This window comes from Chiloscyllium punctatum, chromosome 47 (genome assembly GCF_047496795.1).
Source record: "Chiloscyllium punctatum isolate Juve2018m chromosome 47, sChiPun1.3, whole genome shotgun sequence".
Classification (NCBI taxonomy): Eukaryota; Metazoa; Chordata; class Chondrichthyes; order Orectolobiformes; family Hemiscylliidae; genus Chiloscyllium; species Chiloscyllium punctatum.
This window is the reverse complement of record NC_092785.1, coordinates 41,194,266-41,209,670: the sequence shown is the minus strand read 5'-3', so window position 1 is coordinate 41,209,670 and position 15,405 is coordinate 41,194,266. Positions and strand designations below refer to the sequence as shown.

Below are 15,405 nucleotides of genomic sequence, written 5' to 3'. Positions count from 1 at the left end.
CTCCAGCCCCGATTGGTCGGGAAGACCGTCGATCTGTCTGCGCCGGCCAATGGGGAGGCGGGGTCCCGGCCCAGAGCGCGTCGCCTGGAGGGGGATGAGGTGGAAAGCGCCCGGCGCCTTCGGGCCGTTTCTGACGGAGCTGAAGGAAAAGAGATAATAACGTCTCCCGGAGGATCCAGTGAGGTTCCGTTCAGAACCGATAGTAATCAGGGGGGAAAAGGGAAAGGTGACCGGGGGGGAGAGCTGTCTGTGAGTGAAACAGCCCCGTGTCACTGACAAGGGTCTGGCCTGAGGCTCAGGGAGGTGTCGAGCCTCGAAAATTAGTCGATATTGAGGCTTCAGGGAGAATGAGTTTTTGTTCAGTTTCTTCCAGCTTGGTCTGACCCTGCTGCAGCTGCTGGGAAAGGCTACAACCTTAAAACATGTCCTTTAAAACACTCAGACTGAGGTGTGAGGGAAAGGACACGGTTACTGCTCATCAGTAACACAGACAAGACAGGGAAGGGTCAAGTAATTAGATTATATTAGACTAGAATAGATTCCCTACAGTGTGGAGACAGGCCCCTTCTGTACAAACCTATCTCCCTCTAGTCCTGGACTCACCTACCCCAGGGAAAAGACTTTCCCTATTTACCCTATCCCATGCCCCTCATGATTTTATAAACCTCTATAAGGTCACCCCTCAGCCTCCGACACTCCAGGGAAAACAGCCCCAGCCTGTTCAGCCTCTCCCTATAGCTCAGATCCTCCAACCCTGGCAACGTCCTTGTAAATCTTTTCTGAACCCGTTCAAGTTTCACAACATCTTTCCGATCGGAAGGAGACCAGAATTGCACACAATATTCCAACAGTGGCCCTAACCAATATCCTGTACAGCCACAACATGACCTCCCAACTCCTGTACTCAATACTCTGACCAATAAAGGAAAGCATACCAAACACTGCCTTCACTATCCCAGCTACCTGCGACTCCACTTTCAAGGAGCTATGAACCTGCACTCCAAGGTCTCTTTGTTCAGCAACACTCTCGTTGATCTTACCATGAAGTACATCTCTATGAACGTCCAAAGAGTCACCCACACAGACCCGTTCCCCCTTACCCTACATTTATTAATGCACCAAACACTGTGGGAAGTTGATCATGCAATTAAGAACATTTGCTCAGTTAGATTCCAACTGGTTTTATTTGGGAAGCACTTGCTTGCCCCTTCATCAGCCGGTTGTGGAGAGTAAGTTCGTCAGAAGCAGAATTTGTAGCAAAAGGTTCACAGTGTGATGTGACTGAAATCGCACGTTGAAAAAGACCCGGACTGTTTGTTGAGTCTCTCATCTTTTAGAATGCAGACATTGGTTTCACGCACGCCCACATATATAAGTTTGTGGGGTGCATTTGTGCTTGCAGAATTACATTTTAACTTGCGCCAGAACTGCATAGAGTCACAGAGATGTACAGCACGGAAACAGACCCTTTGGTCCAACCCGTCCATTCCGACCAAATATCCCAACCCACCTGCCAGCACCCGGCCCATATCCCTCCAAACCCTTCCTATTCATATACCCATCCAGATGCCTCTTAAATGTTGTAATTGTCCCAGCCTCCACATGAATCCATCTAAGATTCTATTAATCCGATTTTAAAATGAGAATCAGTCTGACCATTGTGGCGTGGACATCCTCACACGGGGAAGCTCACATTTTCAATACATTAACAATTGGCATCATGTTGACCCAGATAATAATAATAATTATAATTCTGCCAATAACGTGTGCAATCTGCTCAGGAACAACCTGAAAGGATCCACCCACTCCTTTTACAACAGTGTCTCTAGGACGCTGTATGTTGACTATTTCCAGATGGAATTATGGTCAAAGATGTTTTTCTTTGGTGACATGGAACATTCAAACTACTTGGAACATTCTGCAGCAACACAGGGTATAATTAGAACATTAGTATGTAGTGGTGTTTGTGTACCAAGGGTCTATGCACAGCTTGATGCAGCCACACGGTGAGATGTCCATCAGGGTGAAGGCTGCGTTGGGTACGTTCTTCCCCCTTCTTATCCAGAGATTTTTACGTGGTGTCCCTATGGACCCAGTCCATCTGAAACCTCAAATGAAGTGAAAGATGGCTCGGGTGATTGCAATGGCACAGATTCTGGAAATGGGCCAGAGCTATGCCATGTATATCAACAGAAATAGTGCTTCCCAACTGATGAGTAATTTTTTATCTGCAATGGAGAGGGAGCAGTGCTCCCAAACCCCACTTTCTGGCTCACCTTCGCGATGCGATCCTCCCAAGAGTTTGCGCACACCCCCAGTTCCCCCTAACCATATTCGCAGCACATTCAGGTAATCTGTCCTGTCAGCGAAGGGCTTAAAGAATCAATCAGCACAATTCCAAAAGAACATGGCCTTGCTCTTGCCTCGATTTACATTGGCTCCCGAGTCATAACTGGTCAAAAATACTCATGATTCTGACACTGACCAGCGGGTCTGAACTGAACACGACAGAGTCATCAATTTGCAGGGAGGCTTTGACCTTCAGACTTGTGCTGACAAGGATAGTCATCCCTCTCAGGCTCACATCCTTCCGAATGGACTCAGCACAAGGCTCCATCCAGCACACAAATAAGGCAGAAGAGAGTGGACAGCCCTGCCTAACTCCAGATCTGATTGGGAAGCTTTCTGATTCCCACCTATTGATTGAGACTACACTAACAATTTTGATGTAGAGCAGTCAAACCCAATTGCAGATTTCCTCCCCAAAGCCCATTTTGGAGAGCACGTCCCACGTGTGTGTGTGTGTGTGTGTGTAATATCCTGCCAAGGGCTTTCGCCTTGTCCCGATTCATATGACACACATCCATCCCCTGTCTTTCACGTAGGTGATTGTATCCCTGAGGAGTGTGAGGGTCTCACAGATCGTCCTGCCCAATACAGCACAGGTTTGATCAGGGTGGATCACTGATCCCAGAACAGACCTAACCCGTTTGGTGATTACCTTAGACAGGATTTTGTGATCTGTATTCAGCAGTGAAATTGGTTGCCAATTTCTAATTTCCTCTGTCTCCCACTTCCATTTGTAGGTGAGGGTGATGATACCTTTCCTCATGGATTCGCATATGATCCCTGACAGAAGCACACTGTTGTATAACTCTTGGAGGTCTTAGCCAATCAAGCCCCAGAGAGCCAAACACAAATTGGCTGGTAAGTTGTTGCTTCTGGGAGTTTTATTGTTTTCAAAGAACTTGAGGGCCTTGGTCAGCTCATCCAGAGGTCACAGTGGTCCAGCCTCTCTCACACACCGTCATCTAAGATCTCCGTGACTGAGGACAGGAATGACCAGGAGGTTGCGCTGTCTGTGAGCTCATTGTCACACTGTCCAGCGTAAAGGATTTACTGTTCCTCAGCATGTCAGACTGAGATGACATTCTTGATCTATTGTCTTCCTTCAGGCTGCTGAGCTCAAAGCTCTCCCTGTGCACCTTCTGGAAGAAACATGAGCACGTCTCATCCTGCTCCACAGTGTGGACCCTTGAGCAGATTATCTTGGAGGTCTCTGAGACAAAGAGCGAGGCTTGTTGGTTCTTCAGAAGGCCAGTTAGTCTCTGCATCATGGGGCTGTGGGTCTGCGAGGGGAGGCAGGGAGTGACCATGCCCCTGAGTTCCTGACGGGGAGAATTGTCGACAGTGAGACAGCCGGAGAGAGGGGAAGTGTTTGTTGATGGTTATGGGGGGCGGGGTGGTTGGCGGAGCTGTTGCAAGAAGTGAGAGAGATGGCGGGAGAGCATGAGAGGCGGGGTTTCATGGAGGAGCTGTCTTCACAGGAAAGGGGTTCAATGGAGCCATTGGGGGCAAATCCTCAGGAGGAGAGAGGACCAGGATCTTTTCGTAGGGTACAGGCATGATGGGCTTGACTGGTCACTAAAACATGTCTGTCAGAACATTGAACAACAGAATTAAAGTGAATGGCAGTAAAGGCGGTAACTGGCAGTAAACCGTATCAAACCAACGTAATGCCACCCACCAAGTCTCAGTATAGTAGCCTGACTTTGTATAACAGTCGAATGGCACATTATTGATGATCTACCAAGGCTCATATTGAAAATGGAAGGGGATGTTTTTTAAACCGAACAAGCTGCTGGTAGTTGCTACAACCGCTGTCGCAGTTTTCTTCATGCAATACTTTTTTTTCTATGATTTTAATAATGAATGGTTACAAATTGGTCAAAGGAGAAAGTGACAGTGAACCAGACAGAGCAGTCCCTGGCAGTATGATACAGGATAAAAACAATGACTGCAGATGCTGAAAACCAAATACTGGATTAGTGGTGCTGGAAGAGCACAGCAGTTCAGGCAGCATCCAACGAGCAGCGAAATCGACGTTTCGGGCAAAAGCCCTTCATCAGGAATAAAGGCAGTGAGCCTGAAGCATGGAGAGATCCTCTAGCTTATCTCTCCATGCTTCAGGCTCACTGCCTTTATTCCTGATGAAGGGCCTTTGCCCGAAACGTCGATTTCACTGCTCGTTGGATGCTGCCTGAACTGCTGTGCTCTTCCAGCACCACTAATCCAGTATGATAAGGACCCCAGTAACACTGCACACAGGAGTGATGACCAGGAAATACTATGTATAATAGTAGAGAAATTGCCACAGTACAACATTAGTCATAATAACTATCAGATCAGCAGCTCCCATAAACACTAGGTAGCAAATAGTGCGAGGGGAAACACCACACTTTCCCCAGTGAAGGATGACAATTGCCAGCAAATTAACTGTGGAAGATAAATGGGAAAAGGAACAGTGAATTATTGATCAGAAATCGCCACTTCATGTTTCATTGAGCAACAATAAAATTTTACCACCTATCACCAGCACACAGAGTGAGTGGAAGTGGTTGGGGTTGAGCGAGTTTGTATTTTAAGACTTTTTCACCCACTTCAGATTGTCCTCCAACCCCAACTCCTCATAATCACTCCAGAGATTATGAAATTTGGAAAGAGACTGAGCTCATGGCCCATTGTGGGAAAGCAGAAGGAAGTCTGTGATTTTCTTTGGTTGCAAGATAACTATTTGAATGAATGTAATAGATTCTTACAGTTCTCCACTTCAACTCTGGAAGACGAAAAACCCCATGAGAGGCCTCACTCCCACCTCTGTCACAGAACTGGTGACTGGACTGATGATAAAGCAAACTTTCTCCTTCTCCTTGGATCAGGCCAAATTGTGATCGGAGCCACAACAGGACCAGGAAACAAGTAATCAGAACCTGTGGAATATTTCAAACAAGACTGTTCAGTGTGACTTACACAAATGCAGTATAACAGAGTGCATGGCTCCCTTGGTGACAATGTGTGAGCATCAGGACTGCTGTGATATTTACACTGTAAATTTACACATCTCGACGTGAGGGACCAGAAGGGCAATCTGTCAAGATTTGAATCTTACGACGAGAGACAGTGAAAAGGACAGAATTTCCAAAAGGGATGGTAGTTAGATGGAACATTATAAACCAAAACAGGATGCATATGCCTCAATTCCTTTGTTTTTTTAAAAAAGCAACTATCTCATTTAATCTATCCAACTGATCCAGTATCTACTGCTGTTTGTGGAAGAGAGTTCCAAAGCTCTCACACCGTTTGTGTGTCAAAGTGCTTCCTTACTTCTCTCCTGAACACTTTGGTCCTAATTCTCAGACTCGACTCCCTTATCCCAGAATCCCCAAACAATGGAAATAGTCTATCTTTGCATGTTTGTTTTTCTTTCAATACCTTTTAGGGTTTCGCTCAGATCACCCCTAAACCTTCAAATTCAGGCAAAAACAGGACCTATTTGTATAACAAAACCAAATTGCTCAGCAGGACTGGCAGCATCTGTGGGAGAGAAAGCAGAATTAATGTTTCAAGTCCAGTGACACTTCTTCAGACCAACTTGCCTGATCTCTCACCATCAAAACACACAAAACTGGAACAGATGACAGACAGAACACTGAGGTCAGAAAATGCTGCAGCAGCAGTGAAGTTGGGAGTTTCTGTCAGTGGAGAATTATACTGAGAGTGCTGCTCAGTGAATTGCTACCCCAGTTCCCGGTCTGGATAAGGTTGACCAGTCAGTGGGCTGGAGACATTATTCTCCCAATGTTAAAAGCAGAGAGCAGATTGAAACAATTTCAGCTGTCATACCACAGATGCCAGTAAGAGCAAGGATGGTAAAGCACACCTTCTCCACATGTTGAATTGGTCTATACGTTTTTCCGTGTGAGGTAATCTGTGCCTTGAGGCAGTTGACAAGCCTCTTTGTATGGAACTCTGACCTGACACCTTTCCAGAAATGCTGCCTTATACTGTATGGAAGCTCATTGGGAAATTGAGGTTACAGCACTGCTCAGCTTTGTTGCTGTTTCTCGAATTTCTGTAAATGAATAAACTAATTACAACTACAAGTTTGATCCCAATTATGGAGGAGCATTGCTGCTCAGACCATCGGATTTAAATAACAAAAAACAGAATCTGGAATCTGCCAGCGGTAATACTGTCCATTCAAACGCCATGAGCCCCATTCCGAGATCGCAAAATATTTCAATTGATGTTGCGTCACATTTATTCTAAGTGTGAAAACATGTCTCCGAGCTGTCCTTCTGAACTCAAGGGTGGGAGCTGCTCTCTTTAAGCAAGTCCATATTGCAGAGGAGGAGATGCTGGACACCTTAAAACACATCAAGGTGGGTATCTCCCCGGAACCTGATTAGGCGTACCCTAGAAGTCTATGAGAAGCGAGAGAAATGATTGCGGCACCCATTGCTGAGCTCTTTGTGTCATCGATAGTCACAAGTGAGATGCCAGAAGACTGGAGGTAGGCTAACGTGGTGCCATTATCTAAGAAAGTTGGTAAGGAAAACTATGGACCTGTGAGCCTGACATCTGTGGTGGGCAAGTTGCTGGAGGGAATCCTGAGGGACAAGATTTACATGTTTTCGGAAAGGCAAGAACTGATTAGAGACAGTCAACATGGCTTTGTACATGGGAAGTCATGTCTCATGAACTTGATTAAGTTTGTTGAAATAGTAACAAGAGGATTGATGAGGGCAGAGCAGTGGACATGATCTGTAAGGACTTCAGTCAAAGATTCAGCAAGTTTTCTCACGGTAGATGGTTTGGCATGGTTAGCTGGCATGGGATAAAGGAAAGACTAGCCATTTGGGTACAGAACTGGGTTGAAAGTAGAAGACACAGGTGGTGGTAGAGAGTTTCTTCTCAGACTGGAGACCTGTGACCAGTGGTGTGCCACAAGGACCGGTGCTGGGTTCACTACTTTACATAATTTATGTAAATGATTTGGATGTGAATACCAAAATGGGAGGTATAGCGGACAGCGAAGAAGGTTACCTCATAGTAAAATGAGACCTTGATCAGATGGGCCAATGAGCCGAGGAGTGGCATTGGAGTTTAATTTAGATAAATGTGAGGTGGTGCATTTGGAAAGGCAAATCAGGGCAGGACATAGACACTTAATGGGAAGGTCCTGGGTTGTGTTACTGATCAAAGAGACCTTGGAGACCAGGTTCATAGGTCCTTGAAATTGGAGTCACAAGTAAATAGAATAATGAAGAAGATCTTTGGTATGCTTTCTTTATTGATTAGTGGATAAGAGTTAGGAGATCATGTTGCGGCTGTACAGGACATTGGTTTGGCGCCTATTGGAATACTGCATGCAATTCTGGTCTCCCTCCTGTAGGAAGCACATTATGAAAGTTGAAAGGGAACCGAAAAGATTTACAAAGATGCTGCCAGGGTTGTAGGTTTTGAGCTTAAGGGAGAGGCTGAATAGGCTGGGGACGTTTCCCTGGAGCATTGGTGGCTGAGGGGTGACCTTATAGATGTTTGTAAAATGATTACGGGCATGGTTAGCATAAGTAGAGAAGTTTTTTTTTCTCCGGGGTGGGGAAGTCCAGAACTGGTGGGCACAGATTTAAGTTGAGGGGGAACCAATTTAAAAGGAACCTAGGGAGCAACATTTTTACACAGAGGTCATTGCTTGTATGGAAATGCCAGAGGCAGTTATGGAAGCTGGTACAATTACAACAAGTAAAAGGCATCTTGACGGATATATGAATAGAAAAGGTTTAGAGGGATATGGGTCAAATGCTGGCAAATGGCACCAGATTTGTTTAGGATATTTGGTCGGCATGGACGAGTGGGACCGAAGGGTCAGTTTCCATGCTGTACATCTCCATGGCCCTGACCTTGGCTGGTCGGATAAAAGAAAACTGATAGAGGTCTTACAATGTTGAAAGACTGAGAGGATAACTCGGGAAAGTGTCTGACCCATTCGGGAGGACTGTGGTAATCTGCTCGTCGATGTGAAAAGACGTGGATGCTATCCTCAATGAATAATTAGCGTTTGTCTTCACAGTGGATAATGATGACAAAGGGATGGATGTCAGATCGGATAGACTGAAGGATCAGATAAAATTACCGCAGAGAGAGTGTGGAAGTCCTCATCGGTTTAGCTGCCCTAACACTGGACTAATCTGAAGGCATGGATGAGTTGAGTCCTATGCTGTTAAAGTGGTTAAGAAAAGATAAATCAAAGGGCCTGAATCATAGGCCCTGGCAGTAATTTTCAAATTCTCTCTGCCCACAAGTGAAGTGCAAGACAACTAGGGAATTGCTAACATTATCCAAGTGTCACAATAATGGAGAAAGTGGTAGACCAGGAAATTAGAGCTATGTCAGTGTCACCTCAGTGGTGGGCAAGTGATTAAAAAGAATTCTTATCAATACAGATGTGAATCAGAGATAGTCAGCAAGAATTTATTAAGGGAAGGTTGTGTTTGACAAACTTCTTTTTTCTTGAGAAGGAAACCGAGATTGTTGATGAGAGAAATGCATTTGGTTTAAAATCTGCACGAGTTTTAACAAGCGTTTGATAAACTCCTTCATTGAAAACTGATAAGTAAAGGTCCATAGGATGCAAGGCAATGTGGCACATTAGATACAAAATTGATTGAGAGGCAGAAAGCAGAGAGATATAGTTGAGGGATGTTTCCGTGACTTTGAGTCAAACAGCATGGAAGCAGACCTTTTGGTCGAACTTGACCTTGCCAACCAGATATGCTACACTGATCTAGTCCAATTTGACAGCATATGGCCTGTATCCCTGTAAATTTAAATACCCATTCAGATGCCTTTTAAATTGTTGTAATTGTAGCTGCCTCCACCACTTCCTCTGACAGCTTGTTACTTGAGGTCTGTTTCCAGTGGGGTTGTTCAGGGCTTGATGCTGCTTATGGTGTATTTTCGGTATTTGGAGATAAGTGCAGGTGATATGACCAAGGAGATTGCATATGACATGAGAAGTTATCGGGTGGTTAATAGTGAGAACAAGTGTGTACACTGGAGGAAGGTATCAATGGACTGGTGAGCTCTACAGAGCAATGGCAAGTGGAATTAATCTTGGAAAATAGTGAGAGGTTATGTAGTGAGATGTTGGGAACGCTAACAGGCATGAACAGTAGGACCATGGAGGACAGTGAAGATCAGTGCGGATTTGGGTTAAACATCCACAGATCCCTGAGGGTACAAGGCAGGTAGATAGATAAAGTGGGTAAGAAGGCAGATGGAATATTTGCATTTAGAGCTATGGTGCAGAATAAAAGAGTAAGGAGAACATGCTGTAATTTTATAAATTGTTGTTTCGGTTTCAACTGGTACAGTCTAACGCTACACTGTAGGAAGAACACCTTGGCTTCTTCAAAAGGCTAAGAAAATTTGGCATGTCCACATTTTTATAGGTTCTCTATGGAAAGCATCATATCCATTGCATCACAGTGTAGAATGGCAACTGCTCTGCCAAAGACTGCATGAAATGGCAGAGTCGTGAACACAATCCAGTCTATCACAAAAACAATTTTCCATCCATTGACTCCATCTGCATCAAAAAGACAGCCAACATAATCAAAGACCACTCGCAACCCGGTTATAATCTCTTTCACCCTCTTCCATCGAGCAGAAAATACAACGTATTCAAGAACAGCTTCTTCACCGCTGTTACCAGACATTTAAATGGACTCCTCATATTTTAGAGTTGATCTTTCTCTCTCCCTTTTCTGAAGCTGTAACACTACATTACCCTGATGTATTAAGTACATTTGGAGTGGCACAGTGGCTCCCAAATGGTTAGCCTTGCTGCCTCACCGCCTCACCATCAGGGATCCAGCATCAGGAGACTGTCTGTGTGGACTTTACACATTCTCCCGGTGTCTGGGTGGGTTTCCTCCGGGTGCTCTGGTTTCCTTCAACAATCCAAAGATGTGCAGGTTAGGTGAATTGACCATGAAAAATTGCCCATAGTGTTCAGGTATGTGTAGGTGAGGTGCATGAGTTAGGGGTAAATGTAGAGTAATAGGAAAGGGAATGTGTTTGGCTGGGGTAGTTTATACTTTGGAGGGTCAGTGTGGACTTGTAGGGACAAAGGGCGCACTGTAAGGATTCTATGAAATGAATTATGATTTGTACTGGATAGCATGCAAAACAGTACTTTTTACAGCTTCCCAGTTCATGTGACAATAATAAATCAAATCAAATCTCCTTACCATAAATTGGGGGTGTCTAGTCTGGTCTGGTCCATAATTACTTAAACCTCCATTCGATCATAACTGACATTTCCATGTGAGACAGATTTTGGAAAGGTGCAGAAGTAACAGGGTTATTGTCATGGGTGACCTCAACTTCCCCTAATATCGATTGGAACCTCCTTAGTGCAAATAGTTTGGATGGAGCAGATTTTGGCAGGTGTGTCCAGGAAGGATTCCTGACTCAATATGTGAATAGGCTGACTAGAAGGGAGGCCATATTGGTGTAGGTGCTTGACAACAAACCAGGTCATGTGTCAGATCTCTCGATGGGAGAGCTTTTCAGGGATAGTGATCACAACTTCCTGACCTTTGCTATAGTCATTGAGAGTGATAGGAGCAGACAATATGGGAAAGTATTTAATTGGGGGAGTGGGAATTACAATGCTATTAGGCAGGAACTATGGACCATAAATTGGGAGCAGATAATTTCAGGGAAATGCACAACCGAAAACGGAGGTTGTTTAGGGAGCACTTATGAGTGCTTGATAGGTTTATCCCCATGAGACAAGGAAGGATTAGTAGGGTGAAGGAACCTTAAATAGCAAGAGATTTGGAATATTAAGTCAAGAGGAAGAAGGAAACTTAAGGTTGAGGAAGCAAGGACAAGACAGGGCTCTGGTGGGTGACAAGGTATCCAGGAAGGAGCTAAAGAAATGGACTTTGGAGACCTAGAAAGGGGCTGAAAAAGCTTTAACGGGTTGGATTACGGAAAACCTAAAAGCATTCTACACTTATGTGAGGAACCAGAGGATGGCCAGAATGAGGCTATGACCGATCAGGGATAGTAGAGGAAATTTGTGCCTGGAGTCGGAGGAGGTGGGAAGGTCTTTCAATGAACACTTTGCTGATATGCTTAATGAGGTTGACGTTAAGAAGGAGGATGTGCTGGAAAGTTTGAAAAACTTGAGGATAGATAAGTCCCCTGGGCCAGACAAAATATACACAAGGTTTATACGGGAAGCAAGGGAAGTGATTGCTGCACCTTTAGCTATGATCTTTGTGTCCTCACTGTCAACTGGATAAGTACCAGATGATTGGAGAGTGGCAAATGTTATTCCCTTGGTCAAGAAAGGGAATACATATAATCCTGGAAATTACAGACCAGCCAGTCTTACAGCGGTGGAGGGTGAATTATTGGAGAGGATTCTGAGAGACAGGATTTATAATAATTTGGAAAAGCATACCTTGATTATAAATAGTCAGCATGGCTTTGTGAGGGGCAGTTCATGCCTCACAAGCCTTATTGAATTCTTTGAGAATATGACAAACCACATTGATGAAGGTAGAGCAGTAGATATGCTTTACATGGAGTTTAGCAAGGCATTTGATAAGTTTCCCCATGTAGGCTGCTTCAGAAAGTAAAGAGGCATGGGATACAGGGTAATTGGCTGTCTGGTTGCAGAATTGTCTGGCCCGTAGAAGACAAAGGGTGGTGGTAAATGGAAAGTGTTCAGCGTGGAGCTCCTTGACCAGTGATGTTCCACAGGGATCTGTGCTGGGAACTCTGTTCTTTGTGATGTTTATAAATTACTTGTATGGGGAAGTGGAAGGTTGGATTAGAAAGTATGCCAATGACATGAAGATTGGTAAAGTTGTGAACAGTGTGGATGGCTGTCATAATTTGCAACAGGACATTGACAGGATGCAGAGATGGTCTGAGAACTGACAGATGGAGTTCAGCCTGGAAAAGGGTGAAGTGATTAAAATTAAATCGTCGAATTTGAATACAGATTACAGGGTTATAGGCAGGACTCTTGGCAGTAGGAAGGAACTCAGGGATCTTGAGGTCCACACCTATAGATCCCTGGAAGTTACCACCCAAGTTGATATGGTTGTTGAGAAGGTGTATGCTTTGTTAGCTTTCATTAGCAGGGACATTGAGTTGAAGAGCCACAAAGTTATGCTATGGTTAGACTGTGGTTAGACTGCACTTGGAATATCGTGTTCAATTCTGGTTGCCTCATTATAGGAAGGATGTGGAAGCTATAGAGATCATGCAGAAAAGATTTACCAGGATGCTGCGTGGATTTGAGTGCATGTCTTATAAAGAAAGGTTGAGGGAACTTTTCTCATTGGAGCGAAGAAGGATGAGCGGTGACTTGATAGAGGTGTACAAGATGATGAGAGACATGGAGTGGATAGCCAGGGACATTTTGCCAGGGCAGTAATAGCTGTCACGGGAGGGAATAATTTTAAGGAGGAGAAAGTGAGGACTGCAGATGCTGGAGACCAGAGTTGAAAAGTGTGGTGCTGGAACAACACAGCAGGCCAGGCAGCATCCGAGGAGCAGGAGTATCGATGTTTCAGGCATAAGCCCTTCTTCAGGAATTTAAGGTGATTGGAGGAAGTTTTAGGGGAGACGTCAGAGGTAGGTTCTTTACACAGAGAGTGGTGGGTGCATGGAATGCACTGCCAGCAGTGGTTGTACAGTCAGCAACATTAGGGACATTTACCTGACTTTTGGATAGGCTCATGGATGGCAGTAAAATGTAGAGCACGTATGTTAGTTTGATCTTAGAGTAGGATGACCAGTTGGCACAACATCAAGGGCCAGAGGCCCTGTGCTGTCCTGTAACGTTGTATGTCCTATCCTTGGGGGAAAAAATAACTCTGACTATCCTTTCTCTCTCCCCCTTCATAACTTTGTAGAATTCTATCAGGTCTCCCTTCAGCCTCAGCGTTCATGTCCTAGAGTCACAGAGATGTACAGCATGGAAACAGACCCTTCGGTCCAACTTGTCCATGCCGACCAGATATCACAACCTAATCTAGTCCCACCTTCCAGCATCTGGCACATATCCCTGTCTTGGGTGTGTTTAGTGGTGGGACAGTGTAGAGAGAGCTTTACTTTGTATCCAACGCATGCTGTCGCAGTTGTGGGAGTGTTTGATGTGGATAGTACAGAGGGAGCTTTACTCTGTGTCTAACCCCGTGCTATCCCTGTCCTAAGAATGTTTGATGGGGGACAGTGTAGAGGGAGCTTTACTCTGTATCTAACCCCATCCTGTTCCTGTCCTGGGAATGTTTCATGGGGGACAGTGGTAGAGGGAGTTTTACTCTACATCTAACCCCGTGCTGTCCCTGTCCTGGGAGTGTTTAAAGGGGGAACATTGTAGAGAGAGCTTTACTCTGTATCTAAACCCGTGCTGACCTTGTTCTGGGAGTGTTTGAAAGACTACAGTGTAGAGAGACCTTTGCTCTGTATCTAATGCCAAATTGTCCCTGTCCTGGGAATGTTTGATGGGGACAGTGTAGGGAGAGCTTTACTCTGTATCTGACCCCGTGCTCTCCCTATCCAGGGAGTGTTTGATGGTGGAACAGTGTAGATAAACGTTTACTCTGTATGTAACAAAATAGAGGGAGTTTAACTCTGTTTCTAACTCTATGTTGTGCCTTTCCTGGGAGTGTTCAATGGGAGAGTGTAGAGGGAGTTTTTCTCTCCATCTAACTCAGAATTGCCCCTGAACCGCGTGTGTTTGTTGGCAGACAGTGTAGAGAGTGCTCTACGCTGTATCTGACCCCATGCTGTGTCTGTCCTGAGAGTATTTGATCGGGAAACCATGTATATCTGGAAAATACTAATTTATTCTGCATCTACCCCCGTGCTGTTACAGTCCTAGTATTGTTTGATGGGGGACAATGCAGAGGGAGCTTTGCTCAGTGTTTAATCCCATGCCGTCCCTGTCCTGGGAGTGTTTGATGGGGACAGTGTAGAGAGAATCGACGTTTCGGGCATGAGCCCTTCTTCAGGAATGAGGAAAGTGTGTCCAACAGGCTAAGATAAAAGGTAGGGAGGAGGGACTTGGGGGAGGGGCGTTGGAAATGCGATAGGTGGAAGGAGGTCAAGGTGAGGGTGATAGGTCAGAGTGGGGGTGGGGGCAGAGAGGTCAGGAAGAAGATTGCAGGTTAGGAAGGCGGTGCTGAGTTCGAGGGATTTGACTGAGACAAGGTGAGGGGAGCGGAAATGAGGAAACTGGAGAAATCTGAGTTCATCCCTTGTGGTTGGAGGGTTCCTAGGCGGAAGATGAGGCGCTCTTCCTCCAACCGTCGTGTTGCTATGGTCTGGCAATGGAGGAGTCCAAGGACCTGCATGTCCTTGGTGGAGTGGGATGGGGAGTTGGAGTGTTGAGCCACGGGGTGGTTGGGTTGGTTGGTCCGGGTGTCCCAGAGGTGTTCTCTGAAACGTTCCGCAAGTAGGCGGCCTGTCTCCCCAATATAGAGGAGGCCACATCGGGTGCAGCGGATGCAATAAATGATGTCTGTGGAGGTGCAGGTGAATTTGTGGCGGATATGGAAAGATCCCTTGGGGCCTTCGAAGGAAGTAAGGGGGGAAGTGTGGGCGCAAGTTTTGCATTTCTTGCGGTTGCAGGGAAAGGTGCTGGGAGTGGAGGTTGGGTTGGTAGGGGGTGTGGACCTGACGAGGGAGTCACGGAGGGAGTGGTCTTTTTGGAACGCTGATAGGGGAGGGACAGTTACGAGGGAGGTTTACTCTATATCTAACCCCGTGGTGTCGCTGTCCTGGGAGTGGTTGATGGAGGACAGTTATCTTCCCTGGAATGGGTGGGTCCAGAACGAGAGGGCATAGTCGAGAATGTGAGGGGAAAGATATAAACGGGGCTTATGGGGCAACATTTTCACACAGAGGGTGGTACGTGTATGGAAAGAGCTGCCAGAGGAAGTGGTGGAGGCTGGTACACTGATAACATTTAAAAGGCATTTGGACGGGTATGTCAATATGAAGCGTTTAGAGGGATATGGGCTTAGTGCT

The 15,405-nt window shown here is 45.5% G+C and overlaps 1 protein-coding gene across 5 annotated transcripts in view; it reads left to right on the top strand.

Annotated features, from left to right (window-relative positions):
* Window positions 1-49: 49 nt before the first annotated feature.
* The window catches only part of LOC140468596 (junctional adhesion molecule A-like), a 49,704-nt gene continuing 34,348 nt past the window's right edge, over window positions 50-15,405 (top strand). For 3 of the 5 annotated variants that reach the window (XM_072564695.1, XM_072564694.1, XM_072564693.1), the window contains exons 1-2: window positions 50-183; window positions 3,092-3,207. The gene's annotated coding sequence lies outside the window, so the exon portion shown is untranslated. Of the gene's footprint in view, window positions 184-3,086; window positions 3,208-15,405 lie in introns of all 5 variants that reach the window. The other 2 variants (XM_072564691.1, XM_072564692.1) reach the window with 2 other exon arrangements.